The sequence below is a fragment of the Lolium perenne genome, chromosome 4 (genome assembly GCF_019359855.2).
Source record: "Lolium perenne isolate Kyuss_39 chromosome 4, Kyuss_2.0, whole genome shotgun sequence".
Lineage (NCBI taxonomy): Eukaryota > Viridiplantae > Streptophyta > Magnoliopsida > Poales > Poaceae > Lolium > Lolium perenne.
Genome location: NC_067247.2, coordinates 152,447,796 through 152,463,972, shown reverse-complemented (window position 1 = coordinate 152,463,972; position 16,177 = coordinate 152,447,796).

Sequence of the window (16,177 nt, the reverse complement as noted above, 5' to 3'; positions counted from 1 at the left end):
GCCCTCCTGCGCCACCATGTCTTCTTCCTCCTCTGCTTCATCGGATCTTTCCACCCAGTCCTCTTCCTCTCGCGAGCCGACGCCGGAGCCGAACCCGGCGGAGGTCCACGCAGCCAACACCCGCCGCGCCATTGAGGCCGGGGAGGAGTCTAGCCATGACTTCTCCATCTGGTCGGAGGACGACAAGTCCCTGACCGACGGGGAAAGCGACCTCCGCTTCCTCGCCGATGGGGAAACGGAGGAGGAAAGCGACGACGATCGCGTCTCCTGTGACTTCACCTCTCCCGAGGAGGAGGAGGAGGAAGAAGAGGAGGAGGAGGAGGACGACACCTCCTCCGACGAGCCGCCGGCCAAGCGGTTCTTCCCCTGGCCGGGGAACCTCAGCGACTTCGACAGCGACGACGATGACGCTGATGAAGAGGACGAGGACAATGAGGGCCCGGTCGGCGGCCATTGGAGCGACGACGAGCCCGCCGGGAGCAGCGCCGACAGCGGCGACGACGGCGACGACGAGGGCAGCGACGGCCCATAGATAGGACCTCTAGTATAGGACCGATGAGATAGATGGGGCAATGTATCCCCTAGTACTTCCTTTTGAGAGCAATCAGCTCTTTATGTAAGAAATCTATCAATGAAGAACTTTTCCCAATTTGATTTTGCCGATTTCCTTTGAGCTTAATTTAGCCGATTTCCTCTCATACTGATCTTGCCGATTTGTCCCCTTTGCCAATGCGTAATGAGCCGATAGCAACGCATCGGTCCTTTAAAATTCACCCTTCCATTCTTCAACTGATGATTTTGAAATCTGGTGGATAATGTAGAATCTTCAGGGAAGCCTTTGAATTCTTCCAACCAAACCTAATGGTCTTCTTTAAACACTCATCATTTTGTGAAGAAGGTTGCGACGAAAGATCAGCCGATGGTACCCCAATCGGCTCCTGAACAGAGCATCCACCAGGCCTGCTGCCCCCCGAGCCTTACTCGGGGCGAGAATGTCAGAGAGGATGCACCAAAGCCGATCACCTTTCTTCCTTAGAAAGCCGATATACCCCTTCTGTCAACACTGCTGAACTAGTACCAAGGGTTGAAAATCCTCGACAAGAAGGTTCAGGAACCCGGATCGGCTCAAACCAGCTGAAGAAGTTCTCATTGTTTTACTCCCGCGAAGAAGCAGAGGGCCCCACAGCTGAATTGGATTTGGTGGAGATCCGGTAAACCTCGTATAATTGCACTAGAGTCGATGGCTGCGCATCGGCTTCGTCTCTTAGCTCTAAAGTCGATGGCCTTGCATCGGCTGTATATAAAAAAAAAAATTTACTGGCCGATTTTTTCCTATCGGCCCCAATATTTCACTGCACACATGTTCTCCTGCACATGTTCACATGTTCATCGTGTTTAGGTGCCCCCCGAGCCGAATCTGTCAGGGAATGGCAGATATCGGCTCTGTAATTCGTACGTCGGCTCCGGTAGGATTAATGACGAACACAAGCAGAACATGTGGTGAGGATAATTTTGGCCGATTGCTGGGATCAGCCTCCATATTGATTGAAGCGCTGACTGAAGGTTCTGTAATGTCCCTTCATAGATTTTTGGGGCCGATCACAAGGATCAGCCTCGCCACGTTTGCTCATCGCTTTGCTTCAGCTACATGGTCAGGCCAGTGGATAAAACCAGCTTAACCCTTCCCTTCGTCACGTCGATGCGCTCGCAGTCGTCCAAATTGATACCTGAGAGGGGTTCTTGGCCTGCTGCTTCCCATGCGTTCATGCCAGCCGTTGAAATTTCGGCTGAGTCATCGGCCTGGACGACCTCTACCTCATCTCCATCCCACTGTATTATGCATTGGTGCATCGTGGAGGGAATGCAGCAGTTGGCGTGGATCCAATCTCTTCCTAGCAGAACAGCATAAGTGCTCTTGCTATCGACGATGAAGAATGTTGTAGGGATAGTCTTCCTTCCTACGGTCAGATCCACGTTCAGAACACCTTGTGCGTCAGACGCTTGGCCGTTGAAATCGCTCAATGTCACGTTGGTCTTGATTAGATCTGAGCTAGAGCGTCCCAGCCGACGTAGCATAGAGTATGGCATGATGTTGACTGCCGCTCCGGTGTCCACCAGCATCTTATTTACAGGCCTCCCATCGATATAACCTCGCAAGTACAGGGCCTTCAGATGTCTGTAGATTCTTTCTCGTGGCTTCTCAAAGATAACCGGCCGTGGGCCACAGTCAAGTTGTGCCACAGGTGCCTCGTCTAACCCTGGAGCACTGAACTCCGAAGGGAGGATGAACACCATGTTTGTGCCAGCCGATGTTTCATCATCGGCTTTCCTTTGCTTGGGGCGCCACTCCATTTTACGTGGACGGCCCTCTTCGTCTAGGGTTCGCTGAATTTTCGCGGCTAGATCAGGTCGCGCCTTCCTTAGCGTATGCAAGTATAACCTTTCGGCTTCCTCCAGGCCGCGCAATCGCTGAACCCTGCGTTTTTGGGAACGGCTGAGCCCATCAGGGCACCACCTTGGCCGGTGGTACCTGTCTTCTTCTTCTTGTCCCTCGTCTTCTGAATCCTCGAGATCTTCCCATCGAGGGGACTCAGCGCGTTTGCTTTGTGGTGGGAGAGGCCCTAGGCGCTTGAACACGGACACGTTGGCTGTCTCCTTCTTCTTCTGGTTGCATTCTGGGCAATTGCCGATTGTGGGCAATCGGCTCATTCCTGAATCCCAGCAGTGTCTGAAGAAGGGGCAGTCCCAGTGCCTATCGTTGTCGTCTTGCTCCCTTGATTTTCCTTTGGCACGGCGCTCGTGCTCCTCCTCATCGCGATCGTGCCGACGATGTCTTCTGGCTTCTCTAGCCAGACGATCTCTTTCATCATCATCGCTGGATCGTCGGCGTTGGTCATACTGACTCACATACTTGTTGAGGAGGTGATCAGAGAGGGGTCGCTGATATCTTATGTTCTTCACTTCTCCCTCTGTGACGTAGCGCTTGCCATCATGACGGAGCCGATCGCGTGGAGCGGCCTCCTCTGTGTCCTTGCTACGAGAGCAGCTGCCCTCGTCTCCATCTTTTCCAGAGTGGTGCCCAGGTCCTACTATGTTGATGCTGAACGAGGATCCTGGCTGGCAACCTTCAGGGTAAGTGCATTCCACCATGTTAACGGCGGGGAAGGGTTGGGTGTCGACCTTCATGGCGTACTGGTTGAAAATCAGACGTCCTTTTTCTATCGCCATTTGGATCTGCTGACGCCACACCCTGCAGTCGTTGGTGGCATGGGAGAGCGAGTTATGCCATTTGCAGTATGGCTTTCCGTTCAGCCCTTGTACCGTGGGGAATTTGAGACCTTCGGGAATCGTCAACTGCTTCTCCTTGAGCAGGAGGTCGAAGATTTGCTCAGTTTTGGTCACGTCAAAATCAAACCCCCTGGGCGGGCCTGGTGGCTTTACCCATTTGCAGGACACGGGGTTGCCCCCGAGTCCATTCAGCCACTGCTACCTCTTGATCTCCCGCAGAAACTTCGTCTTCCTCTGCCTCGACCAGGACTACTGCACGCTTGAATTTGTCCTGGTACAGGTCCGGGTGGCGCTGTTCATATGCCGACAGTTTCTGAACCATGTGCGCCAGTGAGGGGTAGTCTGCTTGGGAGGCCATGTCCTTGAGCGGTGTTGCGAGGCCCGCCACTGCAAACTCGACTGCTTCCTTTTCAGTCACACGAACCGAATAACATCGGTTCCTAAGATTCCTGAAGCGCTGGATGTATTCTGTCATAGTTTCTCCACGCTTCTGACGTATTTGTGCTAGATCGGCAAGGCCAGACTCGGAAGCCTCTGAGTGGTACTGCATATGGAACTGTTCTTCCAACTGCTTCCAAGTCCGGATCGAGTCTGGTGGCAACGAGGTGTACCACCCGAAAGCCGATCCCGTGAGGGACTGTGAGAAGAACCTCACGCGTAGTGAATCCGACACTGAGGCCGTTCCTAGTTGTGCCAAGTATCGGCCCACATGCTCGATGGAGCTGGAACCATCTGATCCACTGAATTTGGAGAAATCAGGGAGCCGATATCTAGGTGGTAGCGGGATCAAATCGTAGTCGTCAGGGTACGGCTTGGAGTAGCCGATTGCCCTCCTTTTCGGCACCATGCCGAACTGGTCTCTCAGTATGGTACTGATCTGATCCGCTGTGCTGGCTGCAGGAGTTGAACTCTGAAGATTCGCCGGGGTGGCGTACTTAGCCAGCCATGTTTGCTTTTCCAGCTCTGAGCCAACTGCAGGAGCTGAGCTCTGGAGGTTCGTCGGGGTGGCGTACTTAGTTAGCCACGTCTGCTTCTCAAGATCTGTCGCTGACATCCCTCCTGTTTTCCCAGAAGTCCCTGATGTTGTGGCCTGGTTTGTGAGCGCCCAGTTACCGCAATCTGGCACATACGTGCACATGTACCCGTGAGGGATCTCCTTAGGCGCCTCATGCAAGAACTGGCAGTCACTAGGGTCACCACCAATCTTGTAGACGACGAATGCCGGTGAATTCGGCACTTCTGGTGCTGCCAACGCAAATGGCAGCGGTGGACGGGACTGGAGTGGCAACTCTCCTTGATGCGTCGCGAGAGCTGGTCCTGACGGCGAGTACTGGTGCCTCATGATCTCCTGGATCACGCGAAGAGCAACACGCTCCAACGTGTTTACCAGGTTCTCAGAGTGGCGGTGTAGCGAGTGAGCCACCAAGTAGTTGATCTCCTGCCGCAGGGACCTGGTGCGTTCTTCTGACGAGGCAGAGAGGTCTATCCCATCGAGTGCACCATCAGGCGAGAACCCCTTCCACCTGATGCCATGGGAACGGGTTCTGTGGAAAGAGCCAATGAGGTCGGCTTCGAGGATGGCTTTGACCTCGTCATACTTCTTCTTGAGCTCGTCGGTCAGATCCTCGTACGTGACTGGAGTGCCGTCCGCCATCCCAGATGTAGATGGCGATGTGGTTGATGATGAAGCTTGTCCCACCGGGCGTGCCAGAATGTGTTGCGGTCAAAACCCACCGCGGGCAGCGACGGGCAACACAGTAGAGCCGGGAACAACCTAGGGCTGCGGCTGGCCCTGGTCCCTCCGAGCGACGGCCCGCAAAGCCTCTGGTACACACGTCCGATGCTGATGCAAGGGCGTGCCACCTGACCTATACCTGGTCAGGAAGGTGATGGAGATGCCTCGCTTAGTTTCCTGCATGGCATACACGTAAACATTAAATACGAGCCTCGATCGGCTCTCAGGTTATCCTGTGAATCGGCTCAAGGAGCCGATCCACCCATGATTCGTACGAGGTGCACGAATATATGGTGGTCCTGCTTGATCAAGATAAAGCTAATGCGATCTACGACGATTTAGGGTTTTCACCGCATAATCGGATCATCCTACTCACGATTGGGCCTCGCGGCCACGCACGGTGATCGTAAGCCGATCCTAGATAGGGCCTAAAAACCAACACGAGGTTGATCCCCGGAACATCCTGTCTAGGACTAGCAAACGACACCCTACGTGCCGCTGGATCCTCCAACCCTTTGTAAGGCCTAACTATTGCATATATTAAACTAATCCTTGATGAACAAGGAGCAACCGTAATGGATCGGATCTACTAAATAATGATCAAGCGGGGTGCCGCCCCTACACCTAAGATAGGTGTAAGGGCGGCTAGATATGCAAGGGTTGCACTACGATAGCATGTTATACGAAGAACTATGCTAACCCTAACACATCTATGATAACTACGTTGCTCGCCATCAAAAAGGCTTCGATCGAGCAACGCATGAACAACATGAAGCTTATGCTGCCTAGATCGCAAGATGCGATCTAGGCAGCATGATGCTTACCGGTAGAAACCCTCGAGACGAAGGAGTTGGCGATGCGCCGAGATTGATTTGTTGGTTGAACGTTGGTTGTTGTCTATTTCATAAACCCTAGATACATATTTATAGTCCAGGGGACTTTCTAACGTGGGAATAATCCCAACCGTGCACGAGGCCAACTCTAACTAAAACGACACGTAATCTACTATGTTACAGATACACGGGCCAACTAGCCCATATTTTGCATATAAAGGCCGATTCACATATTTCTTCTATGTATATTCTTCAAATCCATCTTGATCGCGGCCCACCTCTGACTCGGTCAAATTCTGGTGATAACAGTTCTACAAACCTCTGCTCTTGGAGGCCCAACACTGTCTACAGGAATAGAAGCGTGCGTAGACATCAAGCTATTTTCTGGCGCCGTTGCCGGGGAGGAAAGGTAAAAGGCACTCACACTCCGGTCCCAGGTAACTAAGTTATTTTCTGGTGCCGTTGTAAGTGCTCGAAGCTATTTCCTTTAGATCCTGCAATTGCATCTTTTTGTTTCTTGTTTTTATTTCACTAGTAAGGCATAATGGAAAGCAACTGTGAGCTTTTTAATCTATTTCCTGAGTTAAGACATGGATGGTTTGATGCGAAAATTAAAAAACCTATGGAACCTTATTTGCATGCTAGTAGCAATGATATTAGTATCAACGCTTTGAACACCATTGTTGCTAATGATATGGAAAATTCTAAGCTTTTGGAAGCTGGTTTTGATGAGCATGACATTTTTAGTCCCCCAAGCATTGAGGAGAAAATTTTCTTTGATGATACTTTGCCTCCTATTTATGATGATTATAATGATAGTGGTCTTTTGGCGCCGCCTACTATGGAGAGTAAATTTTATTATGATTATACTATGCCTCCTACACTTTATGAGAATAATAATGATAGCTACTTTGTTGAATTTGCTCCCACTACAACTAATAAAATTGATTATGCTTATGTGGAGACTAATAATTTTATGCATGTAGCTCATGATAAGAATGTTTCATGTGATAGTTATATTGTTGAGTTTGTTCATGATGCTACTGAAAGTTATTATGAGAGAGGGAAACATGGTTATATGCATCTTAATAATATTAAGTTTCCTCTCTTTTTGCTGAAAATCTTGAAGTTACACTTGTTTTATCTTTCTATGCTTGTTGCATTATGCTTCATGAATTTGTTTATTTACAAGATTCCTTTTCATAGGAAGTCGGTTAGACTTAAAAGTGTTTCTAATTTGCTTCTTGATGCTCTCTTTTGCTTCAATTCTTATTTCTTGCAAGAGCATCATTAAAATTACTGAGCCCATCTTAATGGCTATAAAGAAAGCACTTCTTGGGAGATAACCCATGTTTTTATTTTGCTACTGTTTTGTTGTGTCTTGGAAGTTGTTACTACTGTAGCAACCTCTCCTTATCTTATTTTATTGCATTGTTGTGCCAAGTAAAGTCTATGATAGTAGGGTTCATACTAGATTTGGATTATTGCGTAGAAACAGATTTCTGTCTGTCACGAATTTGGGCAGGGTTCTCTGTAGGTAACTCAGAAAAATCTGCCAATTTACGTGCGTGATCCTCAGATATGTACGCAACTTTCATTCAATTTGAGCTTTTTCATCTGAGCAAGTCCAGTGCCTCTAAAAAATTCTTCTTTACGGACTGTTCTGTTTTGACAGATTCTGCCTTTTATTTCGCATTGCCTCTTTTGCTGTGTTGGATGGATTTCTTTGTTCCATTGACTTCCTGTAGCTTTGGGCAATGTCCAGAAGTGCTAAGAATGATTGTGTCACCTCTGAACATGTGAAATTTTTATTATGCACTAACCCTCTAATGAGTTGTTTCGAGTTTGGTGTGGAGGAAGTTTTCAAGGGTCAAGAAAGGAGGATGATATACTATGATCAAGAAGAGCGAAAAGTCTAAGCTTGGGGATGCACCCGTGGTTCATCCCTGCATATTTCAAGAAGACTCAAGCATCTAAGCTTGGGGATGCCCAAGGCATCCCCTTCTTCATCGACAACTTATCAGGTCACCTCTAGTGAAACTATAGTTTTATTCAGTCACATCTTATGTACTTTACTTGGAGCGTCTGTTTGCTTTTGTTTTTGTTTTTGTTTGAATAAATTCATGCTTGTGTGGGAGAGAGACACGCTCCGCTTTTTCATATGAACACTGGTGTTCTTAGTTCTATCTTTAATGTTCATGGCGGAGTTGAAAACTGCTTTGTTAATTGCTATTTGGTTGGAAACAGAAAATGCTTCATGTGGTAATTGGTATAATGTCTTAAATAATTTGATACTTGGCAATTGTTGTGCTCATATAGATCATGTTTAAGCTCTTGCATCATGTACTTTGCACCCATTAATGAAGAACTACATAGAGCTTGTTAAAATTTGGTTTGCATGATTGGTCTCTAGAGTCTAGATATTTTCTGGTTAAGGTGTTTGAACAACAAGGAAGACGATGTAAAGTCTTATAATGCTTACAATATGTTCATATGTGATTCTTGCTGCACCGTTTTATACTTGAGTTTGCTTCAAACAACCTTGCTAGCCTAGCCTTGTATTGAGAGGAATTCTTCTCGTGCATCCAAATCCTTGAGCCAAAAACTATGCCATTTGTGTCCACCATATCTACCTACTATATGGTATTTCCTGCCATTCCAAGCAAATACTTCATGTGCTACCTTTAAACAATTCAAAAGCTATTATCTCTTATTTGTGTCAATGTTTTATAGCTCATGAGGAAGTATGTGGTGTTTATCTTTCGATCTTGTCATTTAGTTCGGACAGACTTTCACCAATGGACTAGTGGCATATCCGCTTATCCAATAATTTTGCAAAAAGAGCTGGCAATGGGGTTCCCATCCCCAATTAATTAACTTTCATTAATAATTCTCTTCACATGCTTTGCCCTGATCTATCAGTAAGCAACTTAATTTTGCAAATAGACACTCCTCCATGGTATGTGAATGATGGAAGGCACCCGAGGATTCGGTTAGCCATGGCTTGTGTAAGCCAAAGGTTGGGAGGAGTGTCATCCATAAATAATGAAACTAAAGTACATGTGTGTGGTGACCCAGCGTACAACTGCATGGTGTAGTACACAAGTCGTTGACATAACACAAGTGAAACACCGTTCCACTCATATTACATCTCTCAGAGTGGTACAACAGAAACATATGCGAGTCCAAGGTATGTCTATAGAAGGATACACAAGCTGTTACAGAAGATCAACACAGCCTCCTACTTTACAGTGAGGTAAAACTTCAAATAAAGCTCCAGAAGAACGACTCGTAGTCTAACTTATTGCTAACCCTAGCTTAAGAGCTACTTAGCTTGCTATAGACATCTAGCTACTTAGGTGCCAGGATTAGAGGGATGTTCCCTTCTATTACTAGTCTAAGTTTCCACTCTAGCTGATGTAGAAGTTGACTCCATTGACTTCTTGATTGTATTCTTCATCTTGTTGCAGTTGACTCCTTCGTCTTCGAGTTCCACGGTAGTTTCTCCTTCGGTGTCTCCATAGCTAAGCAGGGGATTTAAGAGTGGGATGAGTACGAGCGTACTCAACAAGTTCATATTAGGAAATAGGTGTATCATGCACTAGCTACAGCAAGAGACCAGAAAGTCGTAGGTGAATGCAAGTTTTCATAAACATTTCTTCAAAAGGATTATTTTATTCTGAAAACTATGCCCGTCAGTCTTCACAGGTTGACCAGAACTTCATGGAGTTCCTTTCCTGCCGCGTTCGCAGTTCCCTTCCCGGAACAGGGAGTGACAGCCACAATTCAGTATCCTCTGCAGAGGTGCGTTACTTTTCCCATAACAGAACTTATCCTTGATACCAACCGGATGATCGTTCCCGTCCACACTTCCTTGGTGTGGGGCCAGGTGTAAGGTCCAAGCCAATCACTGCCTTCTCCGCGACCCTGCAAACCCACCCTTTTGTCCACCCGTACACCCCCGGTAGACTTCTCCCGATAATACGGCTTTACCCACGGTGTACGTCGGACAATCCATCATAGACCGTAGAGCTCGTCATCACACCCGGATGGGGATTTAAAAGGCTATCCCAACCTACGGCAGTGCCTCCAACACCCCGCAGCTCTACCAGTCCGTTGGCGTGCAGAAGGGAAAAGATACAGCTGACTTCCCTAGAGCCATTATAGATCTTATGGTCAACGCGATATGTACGGCGCTAGAATCACTGGACGGCATTGGTACTTAGTCCTAGATGAGTAGTACCCATGCAATGGAACCTCCACCATATCAACACATACCATGGTTCCATTGCCCACCACATAGTCATATTCATAATTGTAAAATAATACTTTGTTTTTCAATGCATGAGTGATAAGTATAGTACTTTGCATATAGTTTGATAAAAATAATCAAATGACATGAGCAAGCGATGAACTTGCCTTTCTTGACTGCAAGATTATGCAGGCAAAAGCTTCGATACGTGTTAACTCCAAATTCTGAAATACCATCATCGTCCGGTAAGGACAATGTTTAAAGAACTGGCAAAGATGCTATAATGCATAGTATGAGATGCAATCGTCCCGAGCGTAACCTAACCTCAATGATTTAAGATGTATGATTTGTAAAGATTTCTTTAGGGTTGGTTGCACTTTTAGAATGGTTCTCAAACAAGGTTCTTATTAGGGTTTGGTTATATTAGCATCATAACCAAGTGATATAAGACATCATAACAATCATACTCATAAAGAATAGTGATGGAATAATATGTAAAGAACAGTTGTCAATTTTAAGTTCTACAGAGCATGGTTGATGATTACTTATACTATACTTCAAAAGAATAACTTTTGAAGAACATGTTGTTTTAGAAATAATGAGTATTTCAAAGAAGGATTAGGCTTCTAAGGTTTGATTGACATTTGTACTTCAAAAGAATAACTTTTGAAGAACAGGTTAAATAAGAATATGAACTACTATACATAGGAGCTATGGCTTTCTAGGGTTTACTATTGGATTCATTTAGTTTCACTAATAAGAACTAGTTGGTTCTTAACTTGGAATGGTTTCTATATAGCAAGTATTGGTAGGTTTATTGCTATGGTTTCTCCTTAGCATCATATCAAAGGATGGTTATCAAGATGGTTCTATAAATTAGCTATTAGGGTTTACTATGGTTTCACATATGCTTCACTAAGTAACTTCTAATGGCTTCTAAACTAGATGGTTTATTATTTCTTAAATAGGGTTTAGTGGAATATGAGCATGTGATATGAATTGTTACACAAGGTTGGTACTAGGGTTCATCATTATAGTTCTACTAGGGTTTAATGGTTGAGGTTGATCCTAATGGTATGGTACATAAGAATAGTGATCAATGATGCTAACATGTGGTCTCAAGCTAGGGTTTATATCTAGGTGGCATTATTGGATCATAAAGGTTTTAATCAAAAATAGAGACATGAAATGACAAGCTCATGTGAATTGGTTTTATGTTGGTGGATCATGAACATGCATTCAATTGTTGCTTATTTGGGTTCTATATGTTAAGTAAATCTCACATGATCACATGTGACACATAACTAGGGTTTTAGAGTTGCTTCTAAGGTGGAATGATCACATGAAATAATGGGATCCAGATTCTAACTTATAATAAAACTAGGGTTTCTAAATTATGATCCAATTCTTAAAGTAATACTTGGTACTAGAATTAATGTGATTAAGTACTTGAAATAAAGTTATTAATAATTTTAACATGCTATTAATTTTTAGAGGTTTAAGAATTAAACTAATTACTAGTTAGGGTTTAATTAGAAACTAGGGTTTTATAAGTGTTATTAAGATTTAATTAATTAACTTGAGAATTAAATATGTGTAAATATACAAGTTTTGAATTACCAAAATAACCTTAACTTTTAGTATTTTCTTACTTTATTTTATTTAAAGAAAATGGTAAATGGTAATTTACAATTTAGGGTTTATGAATTACCACTAATATTTTAATTGATGAGAATATGATGAAGAAAATTAATCTTAACATTTTATTTATTTACTGATTAGCTAATATTTTATTTTGAAACTTTACTAATTATGGAATTCAAATTGGATTTAAAACAAATGAAAAGACATAATTAATAAAGTTAAAAATAAGTGAATTTTTATTTTGACAAACATTTTTATTTTATATTTTATTTGAATAGAGTTTATTTTTGTGAACATTTTGATATATTATTTATATTTTTCTGAGTTAATATGAATTTTATTTATTTTGGCAAATTTAGGTACTTTTTCTGGAATTTGAATTAAACGCCAAATGCTAAAGCTACCCGAGACAGAGTCTACCCTGGTCATTGACTGGTGGACCAATGTCCACGTCAGACGCCACACGAGCGTGGACCAGGTCAAAATCGTAGACGTGGCTTGGCTCACGGTGGCCGGCGGGAAATCGACGATGGCGCCGTCGATCCCGGGCACGCTTGGACGGGCAAGTGGTCTCTATCGAAACCGCATGTCACGGGGAACCTACTGATCCTAGCGCCGCTACCTAAAGGTCGTTGGAGCGTGTTTGACGGTGAGGCGAAGCGGCAGCGCTTGCAGGCGAACGGCGCGGAGAAGCTACGGGACATAATCGAGCAGGCCAGGGACACTGCAAGATGTAGAAGCTCACTAGGAGTCGGTAGAGCTTGATGGCGAGGACTGGGGTGGTCCAAATCATCGGCGGCAATGGTGACCGGTGTCGGAGAAGACGGCTCGGTGAAGATGATCCAGGGCTCTGCGGCTCGATTCTTTGCGTAGGATGAGCAAGTCGAGGTCGGGGAAGACGATGGTGACCACGGCATGGCTCGGGAGTGCTCCAATCACCGGCGAGAAGAGATGGCCAGCGAGCTAGGGTTTCGGCCTGAGAATAAAATTGGAGGGGAAAAGAAGAAATTGAGAGCTAGGGTTTGTGCCGGGGTATTTATAGGCTTCAGGAATGCGCCTCGTCACACGGCCGATCGAGGAGGAGTCGACAGCAGCGAGGAAGGCGTCGTGCAGTCGAGCGCGTGAGAGGAAGAGGATGAGGATGAACTCCCTCCTCTCACTGATATTTTTGGAACGAAGGGGTACGGTATCTTGGGTTGGGCTGAGCTGGGCTTGGTCGACGTGGTGGCGATGATGGGCTGGTCCTGGGCTGCTCTGGTGCGGCTTGGCCTGGCAAGGTAAGCCCTTTTCCCTCTCTTTTTCTCTTTTCAAATTCCTGTTTTTATTTACTGATTTGTATTTTCTATTTAAATTCAAATTGATTTTTGTTTTGTTTTGCAGATTCTAAAATATTTGAGTATCAAGGCAATTTGATATTGATGCTCACTACATATATTTGTTGTGTTAAACAAATAGTTAGTTTAGGATTTAATTGATATCTTGTGAGGCTTGAGTAAAATAGGAATGGTTTAGTTATTTATTTCAACTCCCTTTTTAATTTAGGAACCAGATCTATTTGAAGGATTTGAAATTTAGAACATGTGCATGATGAACATGTTATTAGTTTTAACTAATTTCCTTAACAATATTTATGGTTCATATCTATTTTAATTATAGCTAGAGTTTAAAGATAAATGGTATTGAGGATGGATTGGATTCATCATTTTATGTGGAGAATTATTCTTAAGGGTTTAAGATTATGGTTGCACAAACTCTATATTTTCTAATCTTGCTTAGCACTTCTAGTTTGAATTATTTAAAATGAATCCTAAACTCATAATGATTAACTTATTATTTCATGAGAAAATGAGATCTATGGATCACACATATAGGTTTAACTTATCAGGTCAATTTATAAAATAAGATCATGCATTAAACATGATCCACTTACTCCTCACTAGTCTCTCTTCTTTAATACTTCTCTCAACACACTCACCTAGATTTTTAGGGTTTATGATCATCACCCAATTGTAATGATCAAAGTATTGGCCTCATAACAATTCATTGGTAAATTATGGTTCTCTCTCCAATATCAAGTATAAGTCAATATACTTGAGTATACCTCTTTAGGTTGAGCTCTTTTGACTAGGTAGGGTTTCTCTAGGGTTTATGATCATTACCAAGTTGTAATGATCACAACAATTGCCTCTCTTGAATCTCTAGTCAAATAGGTACTTACTTACAATCAAGTGTTAGCTAGGTCAAGTAGGGTTTAGCACTTGTCTTGTACTCCTTATAGCATTGATGAGTATTAATGGTTTACCTCACATAGATAGGTTGAATATTAAACTAGATTCTACCCAATGGATAATATAAGCATATTAATGATTCTCTCCTTTCTCTAAGGTTTAATGGAATGAGTTGGGAAACAAGGTTGGAATGGTCAAAGTTAATGAAGAATGAATATGAATGTCCTTGGCATGGATTCCTTATTACAGTTGAAAAGATATACCATGTGAATCATGGTAGAAATGTTTATTTGGTAAAGACATGGAAAAGATAAGTAAAGCATAGGTTCTTAATTAGTTGTGTTCTTTGATTTATAGTTGAATAATTATTCATGTGTTGTTGTTAGAATTATTATGTTGAGATCCTTTATAAGATCTTGTAGTGGATCCTTACTTAAGGTGTTGTTTGTTGTAAATGTACTTCTATTTGATCTAACCCATAGATCAAATGATCTCTACCCAAAACAAGGTTTTAGCAAAGATCACAACAAAGTTTATAGCGCTTGACTTGATGATCTACTTCAATTCCAGCAAGTCAAGTGAAACTTCAGTTACTGTGGTAAGTTTTATTTGAAAGCGCGAAAATTCCCCGGATTTTCTATGCATGAATGCAATGCACACTTTGGTGTTCTCTCATTTTGTAGCCACTAAACTTGGGATATTACAATGTGTAAACAAAAGAGAAGAGGGATGATCTACCTTGCTGGTAGAGATAACGTCCTTCATGGGAGCCGCTCTTGAAAGTCTGGGTGATGAGGTAGTTAGAGTGCCCACTACCATTCGTTGACAACAACAAACACCTCTCAAAACTTTACTTTTATACTCTCTATATGATTTCAAAACTTAAAAAGCTCTAGCACATGATTTAATCCCTGCTTCCCTCTGCGAAGGGCCTTTCTTTTACTTTATGTTGAGTCAGTTTACCTACTTCTTTCTATCTTAGAAGCAAACACTTGTGTCAATTGTGTGCATTGATTCCTACATATTTACTTATTGCACTTGTTATATTGCTTTATGTTGACAACTATCCATGAGATATACATGTTGAAGTTGAAAGCAACCGCTGAAACTTATATCTTCCTTTGTGTTGTTTCAAAGCTTTCTACTAAGGATTTATTGCTTTATGAGTTAACTCTTATGCAAGACTTATTGATGCATGTCTTGAAAGTACTATTAATGAAAAGTCTTTGCTATATGATTCAGTTGTTTAGTCATCATCTTTACCATTGCTTTGAATCACTTCATTCATCTCATATGCTTTACAATAGTATGATCAAGATTATAATAGCATGTCACTTCAGAAATTATCTTTGTTATCGTTTACCTACTCGAGGACGAGTAGGAACTAAGCTTGGGGATGCTGATACGTCTCCAACGTATCGATAATTTCTTATGTTCCATGCTTGTTTTATGACAATACCTACATGTTTTATACACACTTTATGTCATATTTATGCATTTTCTGGAACTAACCTATTGACGAGATCTTTGAAGTGCCGGTTCTGTTTCTGCTGTTTTTGGTTTCAGAAATCCTAGTAAGGAAATATTCTCGGAATTGGACGAAATCAACGCCCAGTATCTTATTTTTCCACGAAGCTTCCAGAACATCGGAGAGAGACCAGAGGGGATCCAGGGGGGCCCCACACGCCAGGGCGGCGCGGCCAAGGGGTGGGGCGCGCCCCCCTATTGTGTGGCCCCACCAGGGTCCCTCCGAGGCTGCCCTTCCGCCTACTTAATGACTCCGTCGCGAAAACCCTAGAAGAATAAGCCACGGTACGAGAAACCTTCCAGAGCCGCCGCCATCGCGAAGCCAAGATCTGGGGGACAGAAGTCTCTGTTCCGGCACGCTGCCGGGACGGGGAAGTGCCCCCGCAAGGCATCTCCATCGACACCACCGCCATCTTCATCGTCGCTGCTGTCTCCCATGATGAGGAGGGAGTAGTTCTCCCTCGAGGCTAAGGGTTGTACCGGTAGCTATGTGGTTCATCTCTCTCTCCCATGTGATCTTTATGTGATCGTGAGCTTTGTGATCTAGTTGAATATCATCTATGTGCTACTCTAGTGATGTTATTAAAGTAGTCTATTCCTCCTTCATGATGTGATGGTGACAGTGTGTGCATCATGTAGTACTTGGCATAGGTTATGATTGTAATCTCTT